This window comes from Aquarana catesbeiana, linkage group LG06, assembly GCF_042186555.1.
Source record: "Aquarana catesbeiana isolate 2022-GZ linkage group LG06, ASM4218655v1, whole genome shotgun sequence".
Classification (NCBI taxonomy): domain Eukaryota; kingdom Metazoa; phylum Chordata; class Amphibia; order Anura; family Ranidae; genus Aquarana; species Aquarana catesbeiana.
Genome location: NC_133329.1, coordinates 298,738,993 through 298,761,492, shown reverse-complemented (window position 1 = coordinate 298,761,492; position 22,500 = coordinate 298,738,993). Strand labels below are relative to the sequence as shown.

The 22,500-nt window shown below is 41.9% G+C and overlaps 1 long non-coding RNA gene across 1 annotated transcript; it reads right to left on the bottom strand.

Annotated features, from left to right (window-relative positions):
* Positions 1-2,960: 2,960 nt before the first annotated feature.
* LOC141146851 (uncharacterized) lies at positions 2,961-22,173 on the bottom strand. The gene is made up of 3 exons (XR_012244987.1): positions 22,027-22,173; positions 11,274-11,390; positions 2,961-6,047 (listed from the first exon to the last, which is right to left on the bottom strand). It is a non-coding gene; the product is annotated as an uncharacterized lncRNA (long non-coding RNA).
* Between the last annotated feature and the right edge of the window lie 327 nt (positions 22,174-22,500).

Genomic DNA, 22,500 nt, shown 5'->3' with positions numbered 1-22,500 from the left:
GTACGTGACATTTAGGTGATATTTAGCAGTCAAGTAGTGGAAAGGGTACCGGTTTAAGCAGTTATTTTGCTGTTCTTTATAAACAGGCCCCTAGCATCAGCGTATCTGACTAGAATTATTTGTACACAATAAATAATTATGGCAAGACTGAGTTCTTACAGTAACAAATTTTATTTCAACAAGGAAACTATCGTATAATGTACAATGAATCACATATTAGATGATAAAACTATACCATAATGTGCATTTGTATAATTTAAAAAAAAAAAAAAAAAAAAAGTGGAGTAGATTTTCAAGATTTCTGCATGAACAGCTTTTAAAACATATACCAGACATAAGGGCAATAAAAAAAAAAAAAAAAACATTTCTTCATAAATATGCTTCTGTCTGAAGGGTTATGCCGTGTACACACAAGCGGAATGTCCGACAGAAAAAGTCCGATGGAAGCTTTTCATCGTATATTCCGATCGTATGTATGCCCCATCGGAATTTTTACGGGGAAAATTCTGATGGACGTAGAATGTTCTAAATTTTTCCGACAGAACCAATTCCTATCAGGAAAACCGATTGTCTGTATGCTGTTCCAACGTACCAAAACGATGCATGCTCTAAAGCAAGTACGAGACGGAAGCTATTGAACTTTCGTTTTTTAGGCCCGTCGTAAGTGTTGTACATGACCGCATTCTGGACGGTCAGAATTTGGTGTGACCGTGTGTATGCAAGACAGCTTGAGTGGAATTCTGTCATGAACTCCGTCGGAAAAACCTTCAGTTTATTCCGCCGGGAAAACCGGTTGTGTGTACAGGGCAGTTTGTACACCTAAGGAGAGTGAGCAAGACAGAACTTTTATCATTATGATCTGTGTCTTCCTGTCCCAAAGGCAACTGCCCCCCCATACACCAATCTGTTTTGGTGACAAAGGGGCAGGAAATTACGGAAAATATCTCCAGCAGGGTGGTGACAGACAGAAATAACCTGACATATTTTTTTATTTATTTTTTTTAAAACACAGGCACCCCTCAAGTACATAAAACAAAAAACAAAACAAGTGAATAAGCAAATGTAAATCTAAAAACATTTAAAAAAAATGTATGCAATTTAAAACCTTACATATATTTTAAATGAACATAGGCAAAGTGCTCATTGCAGCATTTATGCTAGTTGGGCATAGCCAAGGTCAGCGCTTTACTCCAGTGCAGTTAGGCCTCTTTTAAACTGGTAGCCAGAACAGCTGGTTGAGCCACGGTTACTGTCCACCTAGGATAGAACATGCAGGAGCTGGGAACTGTACATATACCACAGCTGTGTGCTTTGCAATGTGTTAAATGAAACTTGGCATTCCGGGTTTGACAGGCAGCACCGCCTGTCATACGTACCCATTAAAGTCAATAGGACCGTGGCCTCAACAATTTCTCTGGGATACAAAGAGGTTTCTATAGAAAGTAACGTTTGTCTGAAATTACAAAACACACCTCCTGACCACCAAGAAGTTCCTGCTTTGTCATTCCCTAAAAAGTGATCCATGCGGATCACACTTCAGAATGCAGTAGAAACAGATGCCTGAGTGAAAAAGACTTTAAGCTGCATAGCTTGTACAACAACCTGTTCTTAGCCTGGACAATGAAGAAGCATCCCTCAATGACAGTCATCACTACCATGCTCTGTCCTCTTGTCACCAAGGCATTAAACGCAATCCACTTATTATGAATGGGCTGCCACTGCACCACAACTAGGGCTGAAACTACTAATCGACAACTAATCAATTATGAAATTAAATTGATTAATCGGCCAGTAACAAAATGGGGTTAAAAAAAAAATAAATAAAAATGAGCCCTTTATAGTATAAAAAGCAAATAGTCACTACTGTAAATATTAGTCACAGTTTTACAATTAAAAGAACCTGTTACAGTAGTGATTATCTGCTTTTTTTTGTACTATAAAAAGGGCTCATTTTAGTTTTTTTTTTTATCCCCTTTATGTTACTAAACATCTTGGACCTGGTTCACATCTATGTGTTTTTTTGGAGCTTTTTTTGCAGAGAAGCACTACAGTTCATTTACATGGTTTCCTATGGAACACGTTCACATCTATGCTTTTTTCAGCCGCTGCCTATTTGGAAAGGGTCAGGGACCCGCTTTTTTTTTTTTAAACACAAAACTGTGCTTTTTTGGTTCAATATACGTCAGTGGAGAAGCTGCAGAAAATCATGTATACGTTTTTGCAGCAATTTGTTTTTTTTAATCTGTCCAACAAATTGGCCAAAGGAATGCAAAAACGCAAATCGCAGAAAAATCATGTGCGCAAAAATCAAAAACCCACAGCAAAAAGCACTGCAGAAACAGATCAAAAGCAAACTGCATAGGTGTGTACTGAGAATTATGCTGGCCACACAGATCAATTTTCAGACAAATAATCTTTGTGAAGAAACTAATGAAAAGAATGTTTGAAGTTTTCACTTGGTTTTTAACATTCTGTTTTTAAAACGAATGTAATTTCTGAACGAAAACCACATACACTGTCTGAAAATTCCTTTGACCAAGAAGTTTTCTATTTCCAAATTTTCCCGTCACTGTGGTTGAAAATGAACGTCAATTTGACCCCACTAATGACTAGAAAATTGAACGAACATTCTTAAAATTATATATTTTTTTTGGAGGGAAGACATTGCTTGTTTTTAAAATTTAAAAAAAATTTGATCTGAGTCTGATGATATTTACCAGATTCATCCTTTAATAGTATGTACATTATATATCTTTTCTAATAGTATATACATCTGTAATAGTAATAAATTAATATATATATATATATATATATATATATATATATATATATATATATATATATATATATATATATATATATATATATATATATATATATATATATATATACACACATACACATCTCCTCTAATAGTATAAACACAGTATATCTCTTCTGTCTGTTATTCTCAGAGTGGATTAGAGATTTTGCTCCCTAACCATATAGTTGGTTATTTATATTTACCACTGCTGCATATAGATTTTTAAAAATAAATTGCCTTTTTTGTAAAACTTTACTTATAAAATGATTCACCACACTTTTAAGGTTATTAACCGATTCATCGAAACAATCAGCCAATTAAGCGATTTTGAAAATAAACGTTTGTTGCAGTCCTAACCACAACGCATGAAAACACGTGCATAATCCCTTAAAAAAAAAACGCAACCCAGCCCGCAACGAACACTATATGGTGTGCTATAGTAAGCTGTACTCTACTGCACAGTGCATTTGAGTGCCTTTCACAGTAAGCGGGTGCGTTGTGGCAAGGCACACTAAAGTATGCATGTTGCCACAATGCACCCGCTTACTGTGAAAGGCTCCTTAAGGTTTTATTTTCCTATTAAGGCATACCTGGATTACAGAATAAAATTTTCATAACTGCCTAGAATTCATAAATATGCTAAACATAAATATTGTATTACAAGTCACAAAATAACCATCTAGTCCTTTCCAGGTAATACCATAAACGTAAAATAATGCATTTTCACATTCTTGTTTGACAAATTCTGATTTGGCACATCTGTACATATTAGTAAACACTTTTCATTGACAATGTATCACCGTTTTTCACCAATTTATGGGAATCGCGTAGGTCCAGGACGTCAAAACGCTAATGCAATCTATAACACTCATCCCATTCATTTTTCAAGTGTTCCTGGTTTATTTGGAGGCAGTAGGGTCCAGATCATTATTCAAACTTGTCCTAAAGCCTTTGAACAGAGTATTCAAACCCTGGTTGGTCACCCAATGTTTATACTGTACATTGTGTTCACCTGCATAGTATACACAGGTTGCAGGACATAACAGTGCATCAGTGCACCTCAAACCCATCGGAGTGTAAACCTGTTTGCTAAAATTGAATAGTAAATAAATGATTGCACTCAGTATTAAGAAGGGATCAGTATATCCTCAATAGGAGAGTTGTCATCTGAGGGAAAGCGGAGATCATCAGGAAAGAGGCTGGTGAATGCAGAGTTATCCATAGGAGTGCTTTCTTGTGCTGGCATTGAGGTGTCCAGTAAAAAATACAGAACTATGGTGCTGCTGTGGCCCCTCAGACACCAAGGGTAGGTAAGTTAGTGTGGTGGCCTATAGAAACAGTCACTAAAGGGGATGGTGGCAGGTTCCGTAGAGAAAGGTCCCGAGTGCACCTAATGAAAAGGATTTCATAGAGCCAGAGCATTGTGTATAAGGCAACAGTGTGATCCAGAGCATTGTGTGTATAAGGAATATAAAAAGTTTGTGTTAGTGGTCCGTGGGATTCAAAATTGTGAGTTTAGTGGTCTGTGAGGTCCAAAAAAGGTTGACAACCACTGTTATAGGCCACCGCATTCTAATTGTTACCTACCCTTGTTATCTGAGGGGCCACAGCAGCGCCAAAGTTCTGTAATTTTACTTGTGCACCTCAACACCAACACGAGGAAGCACTCCTATGGATTATGATAATCACCATTTCTTTGAAACATGTTGTGCATTACAATCTGAAGGCAACATTGTGACACCCAGGCTGTCTTGTAGGTGGTAACCTCAAACCTAAGCACTGAAATATATCCAAGACAAAACTTAAGTTGCCCCATAATTATTATGAAGGTGCATTTTGTAGAAAAAAAAAAAAAAAAACAAAACACAAAAAACAAAAAACAAAACACAGGCTTTCAAATAATGCACATTTACATAATTCCACAGAAAATATAGTTACATCAATGTTCTATGAAGCTTCTTCCTTTGTTCTAAGTAAAACTGGGTTTTTACCAAGACAAAGCATTTTCTTTCCAGTGCCGCTCTCCCTTGGCCAATATCCATGGAGGCACTACATGAATATGTGAGTCATGTTCAAATGAAAAGGCCAGTGAACGTGTTTGTGCATCACACCACACAGACTGCGAGTGGTGGCCACTTGAAGAGAAGAGACTGAAATGAATGTCTTCGGTTTCTAAGTTGGAATGTTTACTGGACAGTCATCCCAGCTACGTGCATCCTAAATACTTACAGCTATATGTTAAAACTCTGCCTTTTCTCCTACCAGGGAACAGAGATAGACAGAAGACTACAGCAGACCTAGAGCTGTGATATGGAATAGATAAAAGCTTGACTGAATCGTCTTCAAAAAAGGTAAAAAAGTTCCCCAACTTGGGATTAAAGGAGAAATAAAAAAAAAAAAAAAAAAAAAACACACTAAATTTGTAGTAAACATATAAAGATTTGGATATATTCTGATAGTTGGTAGTAGTTTTAGGGGTAGTTTAAAAAGACATTATATACAGTGTATATACAATATGTGTGTGTTCACCTAAGCTGACTTTCACCATCTCAGAGTAAGTGAATTCTTCTGTAATTTTTTGTGCAAAATATATATTATCACAAAGATGTATACATAGGCAAAATGTTTTACAAATTCTGCAGCCATCTGGAAATGCCCCTGATCTATGTGGTCACAATTGTTTCCATTTTGAGGGCAATTTGGTGGAAAGTAACACAGCAACTTAAAAAGTGATGATGTGAAGTGTAATCAGTCCAGTATTATGATGGAATCATCCGTTGGCATGCACGGCTTACAAACGGAACGTACGACGTGCAGCATTCTTGCTGCCACTTTACTAGGATTGTTAGGCATTAAGAGATCTTTATCAGAGTTTATCACAGTAAATAAAGGAGGAACAGGTAGGCCTTTCCTTGATTTGTCTATAAAAAGGGGTCCGACAAAATAGAGAATCACTTCGAATGGAGAATTGATTTTCCAATAAGAATGCTTACTGTCCCAGACCACTGTGTATCTTTCCTTGTGCGAGGCAAAAAACCAGGACTGGAATCCACAGTCCCCTTTTTGGAGACCCCAGTCCGTAGGAGGAGAATCAGAAGAGTATGCCTGGTTTATACGTTCCCATATCAACATTATGGGCCAACAAGATTCCTTATATGTTTGTACAACATCAATGTCCATCTTATACTGGATAAAACAAACGCCTTCTTTAGCCAGAAACCGTTATCCTCCAGGGCAAACTATCCTGCAGAAAAAAAAACAAAAAACAAAAATGATATTTAGTAAGGGATAAAAAAATAGCCATATTTAGAGACATTTGTCATTTAACATGTTTTTTTTTTCTATATTGATAAAGAGGAGATGGGTAATAAAAAGGGAGCTCAGTCAACTTCCAGTATTTGCTAGAAATTTAAACATGAAATAGAATGGGTTGTGACTTTTAGAAAATCTTGTGTCAAAAGAAAATGAGTAAAGCTAAATTCTGGGCTTCCCCTCATCCCCTAGCTTCACCCCACTCATACTAATTACAAAAAATAGAAAACCCTACCCAAGTACTTCTTTTACTCCATTAAATCTGTGGTCACATGACATTCGAGTCTTCTCAGGCAGTTGATGTGGACACTTCCTATTGGCTGTCCAGTGCCTGGTTCTTTTTCAGGATCCAGACAATAGGGTGATAGAGAGGACATCAGTGAAAGGAGACCATAGGGACCATTTGGCATGGGCACATCTGCAGCACTTTATTATACAGGATTTATACAGCATTAACAGTTTGCGCAGCGTTTTACAAAACAAGGGTAGACAGTAAAAATTACAGTATGAGAGATGGTCAGAGACTGCGGACATGCTACAGGAGATGGTCAGAGACTGCGGACATGCTACAGGAGATGGTCAGAAACTGCGGACATGCTACAGGAGATGGTCAGAGACTGCGGACATGCTACAGGAGATGGTCAGAGACTGCGGACATGCTACAGGAGATGGTCAGAGACTGCGGACATGCTACAGGAGATGGTCAGAGACTGCGGACATGCTACAGGAGATGGTCAGAGACTGCGGACATGCTACAGGAGATGGTCAGAGACTGCAGACATGCTACAGGAGATGGTCAGAGACTGCGGACATGGTACAGGAGATGGTCAGAGACTGCGGACATGGTACAGGAGATGGTCAGAGACTGCGGACATGCTACAGGAGATGGTCAGAGACTGCGGACATGCTACAGGAGATGGTCAGAGACTGCGGACATGCTACAGGAGATGGTCAGAGACTGCAGACATGCTACAGGAGATGGTCAGAGACTGCGGACATGGTACAGGAGATGGTCAGAGACTGCGGACATGGTACAGGAGATGGTCAGAGACTGCGGACATGGTACAAGAGATCATTGCAGCCTCACCAGTGCCCGTCAGATGCAGCCAGCCAGCGTCCCTGGTAGTGCAGCCTGTCTCCCCATTGCAGCCAGTGAAGGGAGAGAGCCGCCGCTGCCTGTTTGATTACAGCGCCGGGAACATCACAGCTTTCATTTCAATAGCGGTGTGTTCCCCGCTGCGCGCCGTCACATACAGCCCCTCCCCCTTGTCTGGGCACTTTTGATAGACCGGCGATGTTCCCGGCGCTGTAATCAAACAGGCAGCGGCTACTCTAATAGGCGGCACCAGAGGCGGGGGCGGAGCCCCGCCCCTGCCCAAGCCCCGCCCGGTATCGGCAAAAATTCTTTCGGCTTTTTGCCGAAAGGGTCACTTTCGGACGATATTTCGGTGCATCCCTACTATTTTTAGAAATATTTTTTTTCATGGTGGATTCATTTAGCTTCCTGTGCTGCTATGAGACTTTTTTTTTTGGTTCCTACATTCACAAGCTTTAACCACATGCCGACCAGCAGACGATGATATACGTCGGCACAATGGCATGGCTGGGCAAATGGGCGTACAGGTACGTCCCCTTTATATCGCGGCATTGTGGATGCGCCTGCCGCATACTCTGTGACCACGCGTGTGGGTCCCCGACTCGATGTCCGCCGGGGGCCCACGATCATGTCACGGAGCGACAGAACGGGGAAACAAGGCATTTCCCTGTTCTCCCTAGCAACATGCCAGATCTACTGCTCCCTGTCATCGGGAGCAAAGATCTCCGTCATATCCTAGGAAGGCAATCCCCCCACCCAGTTAGAATCACTCTCTAGAACACACAACCCCTTGATCGCCCCCTAGTGTTTAACCTCTTCCCTGCCAGTGTCATTTACACAGTAATCAGTGCATTTTTATAGCTCTGATCGCTGTATAAATGACAATGGTCCCAAAATAGTGTCAAAGGTGTCCGCCTTAATGTCGCAGTCACGATAGAGAGATATAGATATAGATATAGATATAGAGAGAGAGAGAGAATATATATATTTTTATTTGCAGATCTCCGCCATTACTAATATGAAAAAAAAAAAAAAATTTAATAAAAATGCCATAAATCTATCCCCACTTTGTAGACGCTATAACTTTTGCTCAAACCAATCAATTTACGCTTATTGCAAATTTTTTTTTTTTCTTTCTACCAAAAATATGTAGAATACATAGAGGCCTAAACTGAGAAAGAAATTAGTTTATTTTTATATATTTTTGGGGGATATTTATTATAGCAAAAAGTAAAAAATATTGTTTTTCTCCAAAATTGTCGCTTTTTTTTTTTGTTTACAACGCAAAAAATAAAAACCGCAGAGGTGATCAAATACCACCAAAAGAAAGCTCTATTTGTGGGGAAAAAAGGACATCAATTTTGTTTGGGTGCAACATCGCACGACCACGAAATTGTCAGTTACAGCGACGCAGTGCCATATCGCAAAAAGAGCTCTAGCCAGGAAGGGGGTCAATCCTTCCCAGGGCTGAAGTGGTTAAAGAGTAAACCTCTGAAAAAAAACAAAAAAACAAACAAAAACCTGCAAGACAAAAGGCATAAAGAACTAGTATGCATTGCATACTAGCTCATTATGAAATACTTGCCTTAGAACGATGCCCTGCAATGCCGCCCGCACTCCGCTCCCACGGCCGACATCTTTCACCGGAGTTACTTCCGGGTTCACGTCACTTCCGCGCATGGGCACGGGAACCGTCATTTATGGCATGGGCCCTGAAAAAAACGGCACCAGCGGGCATGCGCCAATGACGTTGGCAGCAGTGTATATAGTGAATATTTCCTAAACTGCAAGTACAAGTGGTGTAACAGTTTACAACCACTTTAACTACAGACGAATACATTGTAACTTATTCAATAAAGCACTGTAAAAAGTACCGATGGCTATTAAAGCAAGTTTAGGTTGGACATGGGCAGGAAAATTTCTTCCCAATGGTGGCTATGCAATCAATCTTGATATCGGTCAGGTTGAACAATTCTTCACAGAATCTGACCATAGGACCGAATCTATAAATTTTCAGAAAGACATGTGAGGTGTTTTGACTTCATTTAGCCTCCCTGCTTAAAGGATAAGTTCACCTCTGGGAACATGTTACATATTTCACTCTAAAAACGGGCGGAACATGTAACATGTTTCCACTTCTGCAGCATCTCCCCAATCCACTGCATCTAGTGACAGCACGCGGGGGAATCTTCTCCACCTGCTCACAGTCACTATTTTTTTTTTTTTTTTAAATGCGTTTGAGCGCGTCTCCACCTGCCTGGACGCATCATTCATTCACAGAATGGGAGAACTACAAGTACCGACAGCCTTTGCGGCTTGTAGTTCTCAATGAAATACCAGGGCACCGTTATGCGCTCTAGGTAGTTCATTGTCTCTTCTTTTCAGTGGGTAACTGTCTGCCCATATGAGGTACGAGCAGACAAATATTATTATTATACAGTATTTATATAGCGCCAACAGTTTACGTAGCGCTTTACAACTTGAGGATAGACAGTACGAATACAATACAATTTGATACAGTAGGAATCAGAGGGTCCTGCTCCTTAGAGCTTACAATCTAGGAATATTGACAGGTCTGCAGGAGTCCTGCATGGTACCAGTGATCTTCTAATCGTGGGTGCAATGCTTTACAGGCTTCTAGTCCGCCAGATCTAGTCCGTCAAAGTCCGCGGCATCAAAGTTATTGAGGCTTTGGAATAATTGCCCTGCAGCACAGTGATTTGAATTTTTGTGGTGTTAAAAAAAGGCTGTGAGGAGGCGACATATCACCTTTTTTGGTTGGAATTTTTATTTTTATTTTTTTTACATTCAGCTGTCACCCATTAAAAGGATGCAGCGGCCAACTTCCCGGCCCGCTTCTTCGCAACCAGCTATGGGGGGGGGGCCTCATGCCGTTTTTCGATAAATACCGCAAGTGATACCGCTAGCAAGACTCTGGTGATAAATATTGCATGTTTTTTTCGCTCACCAAGACTGCTGGAAAAGTGGAACTAGGGGCAAAAGGCAGTAGGTAATACTGAACTCCATTTAGATAGAAAAACTAAACAAAATACCTTAATGCATTTGTGTATTTCTTTAACCACTTCAGCCCCGGACCATTTGGCCGGCTAAAGACCAGAGCACTTTTTGCGATTCGGCACTGCGTCGTTTTAACTGACAATTTAACTGCGCGGTCGTGCAACGTGGCTCCCAAACCAAACTGACGTCCTTTTTTTTCCCACAAATAGAGCTTTTGGTGGTATTTGATCACCTTTGCGTTTTTTTTTTTTTTTTTCAAAATTGTTGCTTTTTTTTTCTTTTTTGTTTTATAGCGCAAAAAATAAAAACACATTTACTTTTTGCTATAATAAATAACCCCCCCCCCCCCCCCAAAAAATAGATTAAAAAAAAAAAAAGTTATTTTTTCCTCAGTTTAGGCCGATACATATTCTAAATATTTTTGGTGTAAAAAAAAAGTTGCAATAAGCGTTTGATTGGTTTGTGCAAAAGTTAGCGCCTACAAAATAGGGGATCGTTTTATCCCCTTTTTTTTTATGGCGGACAGATCGGACACTTTTGGCTCTATTTTGGGACCATTCACATTTATACAGCGATCAGTGCGATCGCTGTAATGCATTGATTACTGTGTAAATGTGACTGGCAGTGAAGGGGTTAACCACTAGGTGGCGCTGTATGGGTTAAGTGTGTCCTAGGGACTGATTCTAAGAGGGGGGGATGGACTATGTGTGACACGACACTGATCACCGCTCACGATCACAGGGAGCTATGATCAGTGTCAGTGTGACTAGGCAGAATGGGGAAATGCTTGCTTACATTAGCATTTCCTCGTTTTTCCTCTCCGTGAGACGATCGCGGGAATCCCCACAGACATAGAGTCTGCGGGACCCGCGATCACCCTCACGGAGCTCTTGGTGGGCGAGCAAGCCGCCTCTTAAAGGGCAACGTACAGGTAAGTTAATCTGCCTGTACGTGCCCTTCTGCCACAGTATATCTGCGTGAGGCGGTCGGGAAGCGGTTAAAAATCAAACTTTTTTTTTTTTAACATATAAGCAGCCCAAGTACCTGATCTTTCTTGGTATCAGCCTTCTGTCATCTGTGCAGTAGCTCTCTCAGACTGGGAGTGGAAGGGGCAGCCCTAGACAGACATTGTCTGATCCATGCACATTTGCTGATAGGAACCTGCTGATGGGAGAAAAGGAAATGAGCATGACATTTTATTAGTGGTGTGCCACGACTTTATGGAGCGATCAGCAGGCTGCCAGTATGATGTCAGGACAGCAACAGGTTAACATAAGACAATGTAAAATGACATATGCCCATTTTTAGAATTTGCCCTTATAAGACATCACCGTATGAAATCCCAGTCGCTCCTACTTATACGATTACAATCAGAAAAAAAAAACACTGCATATTTCTTGATATTGTTGGTAACATGTAAGATTTTGCCTTATAAATAAATACATAGACATTGCCAGCTGAAGCCCCGTTAAGATCTTCTATTGCTCTGCTCAAACCACCTTGTGGTTGAAATTTGAGCATTCTTTGTGTGTTGTGAACTGCATATCATCCTTTGTAGGTTTTGGTTTACAGTAGTTACCCAAGCATTTATAGTTTTTTTTATAGTTTATAGTTATTTGCTTGTGATACGTTTGAAAAAAGTTGCAGATGTAACCAATATGACTTATGGTGGGCTGAAGAGGCAATACTATGTGTGAATTTATGCAACCATGGGCTCTTAGATGGAGCATATAGTAAATTATTATCTAAGATTTCAATAATTGGTCATGCGGATTTGACCTTTTTAATATGAAAGTCAGTTTTGTAAAAACAAATGTTACCACTGTAGCACCTTAACCACTTAAGGACCGAGCCTCTGAGATGGCAAGTTCAAAACCAGTTTTTTTTTTTTTTTGCTAGAAGAAAAAAAAAAAAAAAAAAAAAACCTTAGAATATATATATATATATATATATATATATATATATATATATATATATATATATATATATATATTTATATATATTTATATATATATATATATATATATATATATATATATATATATATATATATATATATATATATATATATATATATATATATATATATATATATATATATATATATATATTTTTTTTTTTTTTCTAACATCCTAGAGAATAAAATGGCAGTCGTAGTAATACTCCTTGCGCAGCGGTCTTACAATCACACTTGTTTTGGAAAAAAAACACACTGTTTGTAATAAAAAAAAATTAGATAACAGTAAAGTTAGCCTGATTTTTTTTTTTTTTTTTTTTTAAATATTGTGAAAGATAATGTTATGCTGAGTAAACTGATACCCAACATGTCACGCTTCAAAATTGCGCTCGCTTGTGGAATGGCGGCAAACATTTACCCTTAAAAATCTCCATAGGCGACGTTTAAAAAAATTCTACTGGTTACATGTTTGAGTTACAGAGGAGGTCTAGGGCTAGAAGTATTGCTCTCGCTCTAACAATCGTGGCGATACCTCACATATGTGTGGTTTGAACACCGTTTTCATATGTGGGCACTACTCACGTATGCGTTCGCTTTTGCACGCGAGCTCGGCAGGGCGCGTTTAAAAAGAAAAAAAAATTCTCTTATTTTTATTTCACCTTTTTTAAAAAAAAAAAAGTCAATTTTATTCCTATTACAAGGAATGTAAACATCCCTTGTAATAGAAAAAAAGCATGACAGGACCTCTTAAATATGAGATCAAAAAGACCTCAGATCTCATATTTACACTAAAACGCAATAAAAATAAATAATTGTCATTTAAAAAAAAAAAAAAAAGTCCCTTTAAGAGCTATGGGCGGAAGTGACGTTTTGATGTCGCTTCTGACCTGCAATGATATGGAGACAGGTGGGGGCCATCTTCCCCTCACTCGTCTCCATGCCTAACAGGAGAGCAGACCACTTTCATCTGAAAACTGACTGCCCTCTGAAGAAGAGGATACTGGGGTTATGGCAGCTAGCTGCTGCCATAACAACGATATTCCTCGTCAAATTAGAAAAGTAAAACGACGGCTGGCGGTCCGTAAGTGGTTAAAAAGTGTCTTTAAAGGATATGTGCGTTTTCATTGTTATGGTGATTGGGATGTGGTGAAAATTTATGAGCTGCCTCAAATTTTACTTCTGTTTGGTTACACACAGTTTAAAGCTTCGTACACACGGTACACAAGGGCGTGTGCCAGGATCTTGTCTTGCATACGAACGGTACACAATTGTTGTGCCACAAAACACAAGTGTAGTGACGTACTACAGGGAATTTCAACTCTTGAGCGCCACCCTTTGGGCCCCTTCTGCGAATTTCGTGTTTGGTGAGCATTTATTCCGAGCATGCGTGTTTGTGCTTTCAACTTGTGTGACGGATTTGTGTACTGACCATACAAAAATCTGACGTCAAACCGCTGTCCGACGAAAATTTACTAGCCTGTCATCCAACATTTGTTGGCCGAAAGTTGGACAACAATTGTCAAAACGAGCGTACTAACAGTAAGATTTTTGGACAATCCCCTGCCAACAATCATACCATGTGTACGAGGCTTTAGGCCTAATGTACAATGGAAGATCCAGCTTCTCTGAACCATGGGAGAAATACACTCCTCTATATGGGAGAACTAAAAGGAAACTAAAAATACCTTTGGGCAGGAGCACCCCACTCCCTCATCATTGCCTCTTATTAGTGTCCACCTGTGTTACAGGAGGAGCCCTTTAGTTCTCCCATGATTCAGAGAAGAAGGATCTTCCATTCTATGGATAGCGTAGGACCCACTGATAATAGGGTACTTTGTCACAGTAAGTGGCCTTAAGCACCATATAGCCATATGCTGTGACCAAATCCCCACATTTTTTGAAAATGTTCAGGTGTTTTAAATAGCCTTGCAGGAGTTAAATCATTTTTTTTTCCACGTGTGCGCTGTAATATTTTGTTCTGTTTCGTGGTCTTATGGCTGCACCATCTTTAATGCATCTTTTAGGGTGTGCCCCCCAAATCTTTGTTTGCACTTTACATAGACTCGCGTGTATGTCCGTACTCACCAGTGTACGTAAAGTGAGTGTACTTAAAGCGGGGTATGCCTGTACAAGGATTCCCCTGAGATTTGACCCTTGATACACAAGGCCAGATGTTGATTCAGGCCAAACTGGAGAAAAGACTGAATTCATCCCACAAAGTGCTTCCTGATCACCTGCCTAGCATTTAAGAACATAAGCATAACTGAATCAGGTAAGCCCCTATACCTCAGGACCTAGGATTCATCACTCAAGCCCTTAAAGCCAGCATCTGAGAAGCAAGGTAGTGAATTGGTCCTTGAAAACAGAAGATCTGGATGATCTGGGAAAACCTAAAGAAGAGTCCACCAGGAGCCCGATGAGGTCCAAAAACCACAGCTGCCTGGACCATTAGGTATGATGAGAATCAGGATGCCTTCCATCTTGAACCTGCAAAGCAGGCAAAGAAGGGGTTTCCAAAGTGGACAGACATAAATCAGGTTCAGCTAGTCATCAGGGCATCCACCACGAAGGTCAGAGGATCCCTGCGACCTAGAGACATAACTGACCAGTTTGTTGTTAAACCTGGAAGCCAGAATATTAACATCCGACATCCCCCACTTTTAACAAAGGTTTTGAAACACCTCAGGGTGAAGAAACTGCTCTGGTATCTAGACGTTGATGACTGAAGTCCACTTACTGATTTTCCATCCCCAAATTGTGCATGGCGGACAGGGCTGGAACATGACTCTGCCCAAGAGAGAACCAAATCCACTTCTGGCTCTGGTAATGATGGGCTTGAATCTGTGGCTGCAATTTGTATTACCCATGTATAAATTCACCTAGCTTGTCCCTACTCGCCAAAAGAAAACACAACTTCCTATTCAGGGACACGCAGCATCCAATGAATGCATGGCCATTCACTTTGTGCCACGTCACATCACAAATGTGGGAGTACTAATGTAACAAAAAAAATCTTGCAGTTCATCAATGAGCTCTCTGTGTGTCAGAAAGTTCTGTCTGTTTCTGTGTCAGATCTAATTACTATTTGGCTCTTACCTGCACAGCACTAGACAGAGAGCCAGAGATTGTGGGATATCTAGTTTCTTCCAAGGTTAATGCATTTCTCACACTACACAGAGACAGGAGTCATTTATTAACCTGAGCAGTACTATCCCTAGGACAAGAGAACAAAAGGGTGAACAGCTCCAGGTGGTGTACTGAAGAAAACGCCCTCCTCAAAGTGAAAGACAGGTGCAGGCTCAGCATGAGCAATATTGAAGAAATTGATTCTGTACAGCCGCACTCCGATAAAAGCCTTTATTGTAATGACACAACATCACTGTTGCTTAGTCATGGCTGTGTTGACGGTAAAACACCGCTAGTTTTAGCGGCGCTTTTCGGAAGCCAGTGGGGCACTTTTAATCCCCCGCTAGTGGCCGAAAAAGGGTTAAAAGAGCCCGCAATGGCAGGGGTGTTTTGGGAGTGGTGTATTCACCGCTCCCGCATCGCCCCAAAGATGCTGCTTGCAGGGCTTTTTGTTCCTGTCCTGCAAGCGCGCTGCCCCAGTGTGAAAGCACTCGGACTTTCACACTGGGGTTGCAGAAGAGGCAGTTTACAGGCGCTATTTTTAGTGCAAAGACGCTTGCAAAGCGCCTCAGTGTGAAAGTGGCCTAACTGCTGACTCAGTATTGTAAAGATATACTCTACTTTAGGCTGCCTTGTTCTTTTCTTTGGTAGAATATAAAAGATGAGGTTGCCTTAAGTAAATAGATGCCAAAGAAGTCAAGACCTAAAATTGCTCTCAATTGTGAGCTGGTTAAAAAAAAAAAAAAAAACTACTGCACCCAAATTTGCCTATAACCAGTGCTTTATGGCTCCTTTCACACTCAGTGTGACTTGCCATGTGACTTTGGACTTGATGAGTCACATGACAAGTCGCAGCCATGCTTTTCAAAGTCACCCATTGGTGTGATTTAAAGTGGAAGTCCATGCTAAAACTTTAAATCCCTGCAGCTATAGCCACCAACATTCTAAACACTAACCTATCTAGCCCTGGGGGAAAAAAAAAAAAAATCTGTATGAATACCTTTTTCTGCAGGCGATCTGACCTAATCTCCAGCAGTGGAAGCTCTGCTGAGTACACGTCCGACAACTGCTGTGAAATGAATGGGGAGTGACATCACCCATAGACTTACTATGGGGCTTCCGTTGTCGGACATGTCCTCTGCACCCGCCCACACAGCGAAGTCGTGGCTGACAGCTCAGCGTGGGATCAGAGCTTCCGCCGCTGGAAATCGGGTCGGATCGCCTGAAGAAAAAGGTATGTATACTGCTTTTTTTTTCCTTTACAGGGCTAGATAGGATAGTGTTATAATGTTGGTGACTATAGATGCAGGGATTTTATTTTTAGCATGGACTTCTACTTTAAAGTCACAGTGATTTTGAAAAGGTGCCTGCACTACTTTGGTGTGACTTAGATCCATTCAGGGCTGAGACAACTAATCGATTATGAAAATAGCTGACAACTATTTTCATAATTGATTAATTGGCCAGCCGATGAGTTGGCCTGCATACAGAATGCATTATTTGTTTACATACCAGGAAATACAGTGCAGCACACATACAGCTCAGTACACCATCCACACGTCAGTAAGTGCCTGAGAACTTGTGAATGTGTGAGGAGCAATGCCTCATGGGACATGTAGTCATTTGTAATGGCAGCGATCTGCGATTTTTAGCAGGACTGCAATATTGCAGCCGACAAATTTGACCCCCAAAATGACACTTTTTGGGGACTAGTGCTATAAAAATAAACTGATCAATGTAAAAATGACACTGGCAGGGAAGGGGTTAACACTAGGGGGCAATCAAGGTGTTGACTTTGTTAACCTTGGTAATTTGGCTATCAGTGATTGTTTACCAAGTACTGGAGTAATTGTTATTGTGCTGCAGAGGTGTTGAGTATTGGGCGTTATCAATTAGCATATGTAAGAGGTGAGCTGTTGTCCAAATTGGTGTCCAATTAGCGTATTTAAGAAGGGTTTTAGCAACTCTGTAGGAGTTTTTGCTCTGAGGTGTCTAACATAAAAAAAAAAAAAATGTTCCATAACATAATTTGTTTGCACATTTTATATGAATTTTATTTGCAACAGATATGTCAATTTAAGATGAGTACATCCTATGTTTAATGCACTTTTATTGTGTCTCTTATGTAATTTATCAATTTATACCTAGCACAAGGACAGCACACTTTTTATTGCTGGAAGATTGGTCAAAGCAGTGAAGACTGCAGTTCAATATTTCTAAAAGTAAAACAATGCATCTTGGGAAAAAAGAATCCCCTGAGAGAGTACAACATTGGGGGTACAGTGTTAGCCAGCACTACAGAGGAAAAAGATTTGGGGGTACTTTTTTCAGATGATTGCAAAATGAGAAAATATTGTGACCAGGCAGAGGGAAAAGCTAATAGAATTCTGGGATGCATCACTAGATTCCCCTTTTTATTATTATTATTATTATTATTATAATAATACAATTATCTTTTTGATCAGATAGAACGAGTCCAGAGACGGGTAACAAAAACGGTGAAAGGTTTGGGGGATAAAACATATCGCGTGACTTCAGGAACTTAATATTGTATACGATTTTTATCTCAAGGAACTTATTTTGTAATAAACCTGTAAAATAACTTCTGGTAGCACTCATACCAATTACACATTAAAGCAGAGTTCCACCCACTTCCGCTCATTGTACTCCTCCCCCTCTCCGGTGTCACATTTGGCACCTTTCGGGGGGGAGGGGGGACAGGATACCTGTCTAATACAGGTATCCTATTCCCACTTCTGGGAGCCTCAGCTGCGGGTATTGATGTCACCACCCGGGCTCCCTCCTCCCCCAGCCTCCAGGCCAGTAGGAGAGAGGAGCCGAGCCTCGTGCATGTGCAATGGGGTTCCCGGTGTGAAGCCGTAAGGCTTCACTGCCGGGTTCCCTTACTTGCAATGGAGGCGGCATGCACCCGACAGCTAAAGGAAAAATCAGCTGCGACTTCAGGGCAGGTAAGTGTCCGATTATTAAAAGTCAGCAGCTGCAGTGTGTGCAGCTTCTGGCTTTTAATTTTTCCAGCGGTGGGCGGACCTCCACTTTAAGACTCCCAAAATAGTAGGAAAGTCCGTTGAGTTGTTTACTTCAATAAAGTTGTTTACCACACAAGCTCAAGCCACCATTTTAGGGTCATTTAGCAAAATGGAGAATGCATTATAGAAACCATATTACCCATTATCATTAATATATACACTAACACATACATACATCACCTTCTAGTAGTGGCTGGTTGCTAGGCCTGTTTGTTTTCATTCTGGGTTGGGAGTGGCTCAGAGTAGTGCTGGGTGACTCACAAGTGACATCACTAGGACCTTCTATTTCTTTCCAGAAGGTTCTAGTGCTTTCTGTAAAGAGGCTGGAGGGGAGGTGGAGTCACCTGGGGTGTTCTGGGGAGTCCTGACCAATCCCCAACTTGGATTGGCAGGCCTCCTCAAATACCCAGGGTCAGTCCAGCTGGGGAGGAGTTGTAGGGTGGAAGAGCTGGAATGAGAGAGAGTGCTAAGGCTGTTGGGGCCTTGGTGCAGTTGGGACCACTTTCAAGAACACATGGAAAGGTCCTGGACCGGAGACACAAGAGAGAGCAAGAAGAGGACAGCGGGAGAGTGCACTGCTGAGAGACTCCAGGGAGGACAACTGGTCGCAGCCAGGAGGGCTGGCGAGGCACGCCTGGGAGGACTGGGAGCTTGCAGTCAAAGATGGGTGCAGAACCAGAGGAGTGGACTGTGGAAGGGGCAGTGGAAAGAGGCAGCTGCAGCCAGGAGGGCTGGCTGGGCCTGAAGAGGGCTGACTGGGATCAGTAGCCATAGTTAGGACAGCTAGCACAAAGACTTTCTATAATTTTTCCCTGCTTCACTGTTGGGGCCCATGGTCCCAACCTGCAAAGGAAAGTTACTTTGGCCTGATTGAGCAAGTGTCAGGTATAACCAACAATATGTGCTAGCTGATCCTGGAAAAAAAGGGATGTGCTGGAGGTGACTAGAGTAAAAGTCTACAGCAAGTCATGTGCTGGAGGAGCGGTAGGCTTCAAGCAAGAGTGCGCTGAAGGAGTATGTGCAGGGTGTGTACATAGTTGTCCGGAAAACAATTGCTGATCATCTGTGCTAGGCATCCCATGTCTCCCATCTCCATCCAAGTTATTCCCCTCAATAAAATACAAGTTCACTGACTGCGTTATGTCTCAGAGTGTCTGAGGGGGTCCTGTGTAAGTTTACATTACATATTTTTCTGTAAAGGAAAACTAAGGGCAGACTTATCCTGCCATTAGATAGATAGATAGATAGAAGCAAACAGAAAATAAAATATAATAAAAGTACAGTCTGATGGTACAAGTACAAATAGATGTTCCTTTTAACGTTTCAAAAGGTTTGAGTATCGAAATAATATCTGATTTTGGAGATATTACTATGTTTTTGTCTTGAAGCAGGGAAGAATAATGTACTAAGGTAATGCACCATAGTATTAAGATTGCTTTAGTAAGACCCCTTTCACACTGGGGCGCTTTGCAGGCGCTACAGCGCTAAAAGAGCCGCTCCTCACACAAGGACTTTCACACTGGAGCAGTGCGCTGGCAGGACGGTAAAAAAGTCCTGCTAGCAGCATCTTTGGAGTAGCGTGTATACCGCTCTTCCACCGCTCCTGCCCATTAAAATGAATGGGGCAGCGCGGCTATACCGCTGGCAAAGGGTGGTTTTAACCCTTTCTTGGCCGCTAGCAGGGGGGTAAAACTGCTCCGCTGGTGGCCGAATACCACCACTTAAAATAGTGCCGTTTTACCGCCGGCACCCGCATTGCCCCAGTGTGAAAGGGGTCTAAGGCATTTATAGCAGGATGCTCATAAGAGTCACATGTAAAATTACATCAAATAAGCATTCTATACATTTTTAGCAACTTCAAGCAGTTTGTTAGAGGCACTTAGCTGCATGCACTCTAAGATCCTATATTATTCCTGAGCCAAGTGACCTGTGGTGTCACACATCAGTCCAGTAATGACATTTGGGGGGTTGATTTAGTAAAACTGGAGCACTGAGAATCTGGGGAAGCTATGCATTGTAGCCAATCAGCCTCCAACTTCAGCTTGTTCAATTAAAAGTGGATGTTTTAATCTAGCGGGGGTTAAAAGCGCCCTGCTAGAGGCCTAAAAGTGCCGCTAAACATAGCGGCGATTTACCGCCAGTGCCCCAGTGTGAAAGTACCCTTAGAGTCTGAATTGTCCACCACAATGTCGCAGTCCTGCTATAAGTCGATGTTTGCCACTAAGGATGAGCTCCGGTGTGTTCGCACAGCCCACGTGCAGAGCCCGCCAGGGAGTCGGCACTCCACTAATCACAGGCAGTGAGACATTGTTCCAATCCGTGGCTGCAGAGATCGGGAAATGCCTCACTGCCTGCGATTAGCGATCCGCAGTGCCGACTTCCTGGCGGGCTCTGCACGTGGGCTGTGCGAACACGCCGGAGCTCATCCTTAATCGCCACCATTACTAGTAAAAAAAATTTAAAAATCCATAAAACATATCCCATAGTTTGTAGACGCTATAACTTTTGTGCAAACAATAAAATAAATAAATAAAAAAAAAAACACACACACGCGCAACACCTCGCAATAAGCGTATATTGATTGGTTTGCGCAAAAGTTATAGCGTCTACAAAATAGGGGATAGATTTATGGCAGACAGATCAAACACTTTTGACACTTTTTTGGGACCAGTGACATACAGTGCTACGTAAATTGACGGCGCTATATAAGTACCTAAAAATAAATAAATTACAGTGATCGGAGCTAAAAATAGCCACTGATCACTGTATAAATGACACTGGCAGGGAAGGGGTTAACTGTTCCCTAGGGAGGTGTTTCTAACTGGGGGGGGGGGGAATGGGACTGCTGTTCCTGATTAAGGATGGGCTTGGGTGTGTTCGCACAGCCCATGTGCAGAGTCTTCCAGGAAGTTGGCACTGCGGAGCGCTAATCACAGGCAGTGAGACATTTTCCCGATGTGCAGAGATCAGGAAATGCCTCGCTGCCTGTGATTAGCGCCGTGCTGACTTCCTGGCGGGCTTGGCACGTGAGCTGTGTGAACACACCAGAGCCCATCCTTATTCCTGATCACCAGGAACAGACGATCTCTCTCCTCCCCTGTCAGAACGGGGATCTATTTGTTTACATTGACAGACCCCTGTTCTAACCCTCTGTGGAGCGATCGCGGGTGGCCGGCAGACATCATGGCCGCCGACATCGGCTCCAACAGGTGTGTGCCTGCTATAGCCATTAAAGGGGCAGACGTACACCTATGGTGATTTGCGCAGTCGAGCCAACCTGTGTATAACTGCAGCGGCTGGTTGGTAAGAGGTTAAAGTAACACCATGCCGTATTGGGAAAAATGTCCTGATCAACCTTCCGGAGCTGAAAAGTAAAACGAAAATCATAGGATCTGGTATCATACAAGAAAGATTTTCATGTTTGTCCCTTCGGATGATTTCAGATGAGAGCTGTGTACGAACGATCTGATCATAGTACGGTCACATCGAAACTGGAATGTTTTGTACGATATTCTGATCTTTAGACTAGTAGTACTTTACACAGCTCGTCCCCTCCCCCATACACAGCTGACTATCTACAGAACGTGCTCTAGACAGGCTTCCCCCTTTCCTTGTAATACAAACCTATGATAATCTTTCTATCATGCACTATCTGTATTACACTTACCGCACTCATGACGAGACAACACAAAACTTCATTCGCTCCCACCTTCCAGCACGGCTCCCGTTGGGTCTGGTGTTCGTGACAACAACACAGCAATCCCCCTGCTCTCCTTCCCAGCACGGCTCTGGTTGGATCTGGCGTCCGGGGGCGGGACTCAGGGGGCGGGGCACACAGGCTTTCTCTGTCCATGGTTGAAGGGCGCCAGAAGGCGCGGGCTCTTCTACTTCCTCATTGCAGGCTTATAGGCCACACCCACCTCCCCCATAACCTCCCCTCCAGGATGCAGATGTCTCTGTTGTTGTTACTGCTTTCAGCTATTATAAAAGGATGTTGGTGCGGGGATAGGATATTATTGGACGATGTTGGTGCGAGGACAGGATATTATGGGAGGAAGTTGGTGCGGGGATAGGATATTATTGGACGATGTTGGTGTGGGGTAGGGATATTATTGGACGATGTTGGTGCGGGGATAGGATA